Source organism: Acinonyx jubatus, chromosome X (genome assembly GCF_027475565.1).
Source record: "Acinonyx jubatus isolate Ajub_Pintada_27869175 chromosome X, VMU_Ajub_asm_v1.0, whole genome shotgun sequence".
NCBI classification, from domain to species: Eukaryota; Metazoa; Chordata; class Mammalia; order Carnivora; family Felidae; genus Acinonyx; species Acinonyx jubatus.
Genome location: NC_069389.1, coordinates 61,754,475 through 61,763,644, shown reverse-complemented (window position 1 = coordinate 61,763,644; position 9,170 = coordinate 61,754,475).

The following is a 9,170-nucleotide window of genomic DNA, read 5'->3' as shown; positions in this document are numbered from 1 at the left end:
CAACAAGTTGTAAAAGCAACTCACTGAATAAGAGAAAATATATGGAAATCATATTTGATTAGGCGATAATATATAATTTATAAAAAGAAATTATTCAACCCAACAGAAAAAATGTAACTAAAAAATGAGCAGAGAATTTGAATAGATATTTTCCAAAAACGACATACAGATGACCAACAGGTACATGAAAATGTGTACAATATCACTAATCATCAGAGAAATGCAAATAAAACCACAATGAGATATCAATGTACATAAGCTGGAAAGATTTTTATCAAAATGACAAGAAATAACAAGTGTTGGTGAGGATGTGGAAAAAAGGGAGCCCTTGTATACTGTTGGTAAAAATGTAAATTGGTGCAGCCCCTATGAAAGACAGTATGGAGTTTCCTCATATAATTGAAAATATAACTACATGAGAACCAGAAATTCAAATTCGGGATATTTATGTGATGAAAATAAAAATGCTAACTGAAAAACATATATGCACTCCATATTCATTGCAGCATTATTTATAATAACCAAGATATGCAAGCAGCCCAAATGTCCATCCATAAGTAGATTAAAAAAGTGACAAATATAATGAAATATTATTCAGCCATTAAAAAAAGAAGAAAATCTAAGAATTTGCAGCATGAATGGACTTTAAGGGCCCTATGCTATGTGAATTAAGTCAGAGAGAAAGACAAATACCATATAACCTCACTTATATGTAGAATATTTTTATAAATTGTAAAAATATCAAGTATGGAAAGATGGAATAGTAGAAGGACCCTAGTCTCACCTCCTTCCATGGATACAACTAGATAAAACTGACACCAGTGTAAATAACCCAGAAAATGTGCTGAAGACTGGCATAACAAACTCCACAACTGAACATGAAAGGAGGCAACATCAAAGAGTATAAGAAAGGCAGAGAAGTATTGGAGAGCTAAAGAGACCACAGGACTCTCCCCAGAAGGAAAGGACCTACGGATGTGGAGAAGGAAGAGAAGCAGACTATCACACGAGGAAGCTTGCATAGGACAGATGAATTCCTATGACATTTGGCTGTGAAAACAAGACAGGCTAAATTTGTGAGTTCTTATAACCAGCAAGATGTAAAGCCTGGAATTTTAAAAGTCAGTGGGCTCAGCTCTGAGAGAGCCAGGAGGGTGGAACAGAAGCTGAGTCCCTACCCTTAAAGAGACAACACAACAAACAGCCTCCACAGATACAACATAGAAACAGCAGTTTGAAAAACTCCTGGGGCATAGGGGAGAGAAACTTATTTACTAAATTCAGAGCATGTCCTTAAGGGGAAGAGAATCGTGGGGAAGGGCTCTTCCAAGAACAAAGGAGCTGGTAAGGGCCATTTCCCTCCCCAGCATAAACACATGGCCACCTGCGGGAACCAGTGCAACATGGAAATATACTACCTAACTTGCTTACACCATGTCATGCACACTGTGCTGTGATTTGGAAGATCTTCCCCTTCCAGACAGGCCCACTTCAGTCCTGGTGCTACAAAGCCCTTCTTGCAAAGGACCGGGGGTGTGTTTTCACACTGTTGCTAACACTGTTGCCATGCTGCTGCCTCCATTCATGTTGTGGATCTGCCCCCTCCAATATGCTCTTGGCCCATTCAAACTTGCGGGGAATAAGCTTAGAAATTCCCTGGGCTGCACCAATGGGTTAACAAGGCATAAAGAATTACAAAGCCATAGGATGCTCACACCCAAGTTTGGATAAACAAGATTAGGTGAATGAGGATAGAGATGGGGGGCTAAGGCCCCCAGAATAAGGGGGACAAAGGCCCCCAATATAAAGAATATGAGGTAAGGAATATTAGGATTTCAGGGCAAAAGTGCCCCCCAATTTAGTACTATAGCAGAAAGCTACTTTCATAGGAAAGAAGGACCAAATTAGGTAAACAGGTAAATAGGGCTAGGTAAACAGGTAAATAGGTAAATAGACCACTGCACTGTGGGTGATGCTGCCCAGAGCAGAGCTGATTAACAAAAGAAAGGTGCCTTGTTAACACTGAGGTTACATGCTCTATCTGTCTTATCCCCTAGGCTAGCTAAGATAAAGAGACATGGTGCCTCCTGTCTGCCATTAACAACCATCTGCCCATCTGCCCAGTGCCAGGATTTTGTTTTATATTGGCCCAAACACCAAATACCATATATCTTCAAAACCTCCTTTCCCTCATGTCCATGAGTTAATGTTCACAGGTTCATTGTCTCTTTGTTCATGCCCATCACATTTGTAAGCCTTCTGATCTTAATAAATACAGAGCAAGGACCCTTATTCAGGGTTTTTGTCTTTTCCCAGACGTTAGCCATCTCTCACATTTTAATCCTGCATCTGCTTTCTTGCTAGGTAAGAATGAAATTTAGACTTAGAGTCTACAACACAAACTGGGGCCACAAGCCTGGCAGTGTGCAAGCAGTCCTAACAGGAGACAGCACCACTGCAAACTGACTCCTGCTTTTGGGACAGGGAAAGATAACCACACATAGCAGTCAGAGAGTGGCCCAGCAGTGGGCTGGGGGGGCAGACAGCTGGTTTGACTGAAGGCCCCTCCGACAAATGGAAGCTTCTTAGAGGACAGCACAGGGAAAGCACTCTGAAGTTTGATGAGAGAGACAGAGAGAGAGAAAGAGAGAGCAAGCGGGGGGGGGGGCAGAGAGAGAGGAAGAGAGAGAATCCCAAGAAGGTTCCGCATGTCAGTGCAGAGCGCGATACAGGGCTCAAACCCAAAAACCGTGAGACCATGGCCTGAGCCAAAATCAAGAGTTGGTTGCTTAACTGACTGAGACACCCAGGAGCCCCTAGTTAGAGAATTTAATGTGTTGATCATAAAGATATCCACTAGACAGAAGAAAGAATGGAGAACATCATTGAGATCCTTAACAAAGAGATAAAAATAACCAATCAGAGATGAAGAACACAATAAATAAAATAGCACACAAGAAGAAACAGAATAATGGATCAGCAATCAGGAGGGCAGAATAATAGGAAGTAATCAGGCTGAGCAGGTGAGAGAGAAAAAAGAAGCATGATGCAAAATGAGAACATACTTAGGGAACTCAGTGACTCCACCAAGAGTAATAACATTTGCACTATAGGGATCTCCAAAAGGAGAACATATATTTAAAGAAATATGTCTGAAAATGTCATGAATCTAGGGAAGGAAACAAATTCATATCCAGGAGGCAGAACAACAAAAAGTCCAACAATACCAACCTAAATAGGTCCAAGACACGTAGTAATTAAAATGACAATTTTAAAAGGAAGGAAAGAAAACAGTTACACACAAGGAAAACCCCATAAAGCCATCAGCATTTCACAGCAGAAACCTTGCATTCCAGAAGGGATGAATAACATATTCAAAGAGATAAAAGAAAAAATCTACAGCCAATAATATTCTATCCATCAAAGTAATCATTCAGAGTAGAAGGAGAGATAAAAAGTTTCCCAAATAAACAAAAGTTGAAGGAATTAATGGCCACAAAACCAACCATACCAAAAATGTTAAAGAGAACTCTGAGTTGAAAGGAAAGACCATAAGTATCAGTAAGAACAATAGGAAACACAAAATCAGTAAAAATAAGTATACCTATAACAATGTCAGGGGATTCACAAAATAAAAGGATGCAAAGAATAACATTGTATACGGAAAATGTAGGGGAGAGATGAGTAAAGAATGTGTTCAAACTTAAGCAACTATCAGCGTAACATTCACTGCTACATTCATAATATGTTACATACAGACCTAATGTTAACCAAATATCAAAATCCAGTAATATATCTGGAAAAAAATGAGGAAAAGGTCAAAATATATCACTAAAGAAAACCAATTAATCATGAGAGAAGACAGCAAGGAAACGATGGAACAAAGAAAAACTACAAGAACAAACACAAAACAAGTAACAGAATGTCAATAAATACATATCCATCAATAATTACTTTGCAGGTAAATGTACTAAACGCCCCAATTTAAATACATAGGGTAGTGTTTCCAGAAAATGGTGATAGAGTAGGAGAACTCTAGGCTCCTCTCATCCCTAGAAAAGAGCTAGATAACTATGAAAACATTCTAAAAACCACAGAAATCAACCTGCAGATCAACAGAACAAACTTCAAAACCAAAGGTAAAGAAGCCACCTCAAAGAAGGTAGGAAGTGTGATAATGTGGTTTGAGGGCAAAATGGATCACAGGTGCTGCAGAGTGGTAAACAGAGAAAGGTAAGAGTGGAGCACATAGGGGACACATAAGAATCCCAAAGCCATTGGCTGTGAAAATGAGAGAGGCTGATTTTCCTGTGCTTTTGCAACCAGTGAGGCTTAAAGATGGGAGTTTTAAAGATCAGCAAGCTTGGCTGAGACGGAGCCCTGAGGGCACTGCCCTACTCCTGGAGAATAGGCAGGCAAACAACACAGGAGAAAGCATGTAAACAGCGATTTGAAGAATGCTGGGGGCACACAGGATGGAGATTATTCGCTCTTCTTGGAGCATGTCCCAGAGAGGCAAAGGTTGAGGTTTCCTGAGGAAGAAGGAATTCTCCTCAAAATTGCAAAATAGAAACCCTTCCTGAGGTCTGCTCTACAGGTTTTCGATTCGCCAATCTCCTCTATCTCAAATCAAGTAAGCCAATTCCTCTCTCTCTCTCTCTTTCTCTCTCTCTCTCATTTCCTCTCCTATTACTCTGGAGAACTCTGATACAATATCTTAAATGATTGAAGAAAATCATGCTTAATTAGAAGGAAATGATAATTAATGGAGATTTACAGGTTAAAATTGATCCTTTGGATAAAATTTCTTCAAAATATTTTAAGGGAAGTTTAGACAAGGCTTCTTTTCCTCATAATATGTAAAGGAATTTTTACTTCTTTTGAAATAACGCAATTATTGACTACTTGAACTTTTTCTCCTTTAAAAGTTCCATAGTCCCTTGCTCACCAAATGTTGGCAAACAATGGCCCACAAGCCAAATCAGACTCAGCTTGTTTATGTAAAGTTTTATTGGAACCCATATTCCTTTATATAATTGTTCATGGTTACTTCTTTTTATTTTATTTAAATCCAAGTTAAGAGTCTCTTATGTTTTGGCTCCCTCCCTCTCTAACCTCTTTTTTTTTTCCTTCCCCTCTCCCATGGTCTTCTGTTAAGTTTCTCAGGATCCACATAAGAGTGAAAACATATGGTATCTGTCTTTCTCTGTATGACTTATTTCACTTAGCAGAACACTCTCCAGTTCCATCCATGTTGCTAAAAAGGCCAGATTTCATTCTTTCTCATTGCCAAGTAGTATTCCATTGTGTATATAAACCACAATTTCTTTACCCATTTATCAGTTGATAGACATTTAGGCTGTTTCCATAATTTGGTTCTTGTTGAAAGTGCTGCTATAAACATTGGGATACAAGTGCCCCTATGCATCAGCACTCCTGTATCCCTTGGGCAAATTCCTAGAAGTGCTATTGTTGGGTCATAGGATAGATCTATTTTTAGTTTTTTGAGGAACCTCCACACTGTTTTCCAGAGCAGCTGCACCAGTTTGCATTCCCACCAACAGTGCAAGAGGGTTCTTGTTTCTCCACATCCTCGCCAGCATCTATAGTCTCCTAATTTGTTCATTTTAGCCACTCTGCCTGGCATTAGGTGATATCTGAGTGTGGTTTTGATTTATATTTCCCTGATGAGGAGTGAACGTTGAGCATTTTTTCATGTGCCTATTGGCCATCTGGATGTCTTCTTTAGAGAAGTGTCTATTCATGTCTTCTGCCCGTTTCTTCACTGGATTATTTGTTTTTTGGGTGTGGAGTTTGGTGAGCTCTTTATAGATTTTGGATACTAGCCCTTTGTCCGACATGTCTTTGCAAATATTTTTTCCCACTCTGTCGATTGCCTTTTAGTTTTGTTGATTATTTCCTTTGAATTGCAGAAGCTTTTTATCTTCATTTAACCAGATCTATTTAACAGATATATTCAGAACATTTGATCCTAAAACAGCAGAATATACATCTTTGCAAGTGCACGTAGAACATTCTCCAGATTAGATTACATATTAGGTCACAAATCAAGCCTCACCAAATGCAAAAATATTGAAATACTATGCACCTTTTCTGAACACAAAGCTAGAAAAGTAGAAGTCAACCACAAGAAAAAATCTGGCAAAACCACAAACACATGAAGGCTAAATGACCTTCTACTAAACAATGAATGGGTCAACCAGGAAATCAAAGAAGAAATTTAAAAGTACATGGAAACGAATGAAAATAAAAACATAATGGTCAAAAATTTGGGGGATGAACCAAAAGTACTCATCAGATGGATGTATATAGCAATAGAGGTCTGCCTCAAGACACAAAAAAATCTCAAACAAACAACTTTACACAAACAAAAACTAGAGCTAACAGAAGGAAGAAAGTAATAAAAATTAGAGCATAAATAAATTATAGAAAAAATTTAAAAGGCAATAGAAGAGATCAATGAAACCAAGAGCTGGTTCTTTGGAAAAATTAATAAAACTGATAAATCTCTAAGAGTTATAAAAAAGAAAACAGTAAGGACACAAATAAATAAAATCAGAAATGAGATCGGAGAAATAACCAACACCACAGAATTATAAACAATATTAAGAGAATATTATGAAAAACATTATGGCAATAATTTGGACAACCTAGAAGAAATGGATAAGTTCCTAGAAACATATAAATTAGCAAAATTGAAACAGGAATAAATGGAAAACTTAAAAAGGTTGATAACCAGCAAAGAAATTCAATCAGTAATCAAAATCTCCCAACAAACAAAATCCCAGGACCTAATGACTTTGCAGGTGAATTCTACCAAACATTTAAAGAGGAGTTAATACAGTAAAACCTCGTTTTGAAAGCATAATTCATTCTGGGAACATGTTTGTAATCCAAAGCACTTGTATATCAAAGAGAATTTCAATAACAATTGGCTCAGTTGTGATCATGTGATGTTTGGTGTCATGTACTACTTGTAATGTAAGACATCACTCATTTATCAAATTAAAATTTATTAGAAATGTTTGCTCACCTTGAAGAATACTCACAGACCAAGTTCCTCCCAGTCCAATGTTTTACTGTACTTTTTTTTCAAACTATTCCAAAAAATGGAAATGGAAGGAAAACTAACAAACTCATTATAAAAGGCCAGCATTACCCTGATTCCAAAACAACAAAGACTCCACTAAAAAAGAGAATTACAGGCCAATAACCCTGATGAACATGGATATAAAAATTCTCAACAAAATACTATCAAATGGAATCCAACAATACGTTACAATAATTATTCATCACAATCAAGTGGGATTTATTCTTGGGCTACAGGGATGGCTCAGTATCTTCAAATCACTGAACGTGTTACACCACATTAACAAATTAAAGAATAAGAACCACATGATCATCTCAGTAGATGCAGAAAAGCATTTGACAAACTACAGCATCCTATCATAAAATCTCTCAATAAAGTAGGGAGGGTGAGAACATACCTCAATATAATAAAGGTCATATACAAAAAAATCCACAATTAATATCATCCTGAATGGGCATAATCTGAGAGCTTTTCCCCTACAGAAAGAAACAAGACAGAGATGTCCACTCTCACCACTATTTCTTAAAATAGTACTGGAAGTCCTAGCTTCAGCAGTCCGATAACAAAAATAAATAAAGGCATCCAAATTGACAAGGAAGAATTCAAACTTCCACTATTTACAGATGGCACAATATTCTATAAGAAAACCCAAAATAATCTACCAAAAAATTGGTAGAACTGATATGGAAATTTAGTGAAGTTGCAGGATACAAACTCAACATAAAAATATCTAACCTGTTGCATTTCTGTACATAAATAATGAAGCTTCAGAAAGAGAAATCAAAAAATTGATCTCATTTATAATTGCACCAAAACCCATAAGATAACTATGAATAAACCTAACCAAAGAGATAAATGACCTATGTTCTGAAAACTATAAAACACTTATTGAAAAAATTGAAGATGACACAAAGAAATGGAAAAACATTCCAAGTTCATGGATTGGAAAAACAAATGTTAAAATGTCATACTGCCCAAAGCAATCTACATACTTAATGCAATCCCTTTCAAAATACAACCAACATTTTTCACAGAGGTAGAACAAACCATTTTAAAATTTGTATGGAAGCACCAAAGACCCTGAATAGCCAAAGCGATCTTGAAAAAGAAAAAAAAGGCTGGAGGCATCATGATTCTGAACTTCAAGTTACCTTACAAAGATATAGTGAACAAACAGTATGTTACTGACACAAAAAGATACATAGGTCAATGGAACAGAATAGAAAACCCAGAAAGGGACCAACAACTATATAGTAAACTAATCTTTGACAAAGCTGCAAAGAATATCCAATGGGAAAAAAGGTAACCTCTTCAACAAATAGTGTAGGGAAACCTGGACAGCAACATGCAAAAGAATGAAATTGGACCACTTTCTTACACCATTCACAAACATAAATTCAAACTGGATGAAAGACCTAAATTTCAGACAAGAAACCATCAAAGCCCTACAGAAGAACACAGGCAGTAACCTCTTTGACCTTGACCATAGCAACTTCTTACTAGATACTTGCCTCTTTGGAGGCAAGGGAAACAAAAACAAAAATGAACTAGTTGGACTTCACCAAGATAAAAAAAGCTTCCGCACAACAAAGACAACAATCAACAAAACTAAAAGGCAATCTATGGAATAGAAGATTTGCAAAGGACATATCTAATAAAGGGTTACTATCCAAAGTCTATAAAGAATTTATCAAACTCAACATCCAAAAAAAAAAACAAATAATCCAGTTAACAAATAGACAGAAGACATGATTAGACAATTTTACAAAGAAGACAACCAGATGGCCAACATACACATGGAAAGATGCTCAACATTAGTCATCATCAGATAAATATAAATCAAAACTACAATGAGATATTACCTCACACCTCTCAGCATGGCTAAAGTTCACAGGAAACAACAGATGTTTGCAAGGATGCAGAGAAAGGGGAGCCCTCTTCTACTGTAAGTGGGAATGCAAAATGGTGCAGCCAACTCTGGAGAATGGAGGTGATTCAAATTTTTAAAAATAGAACTACCCTATGATCCAGTAACTGCACTACTAGGTATTTATCCAAA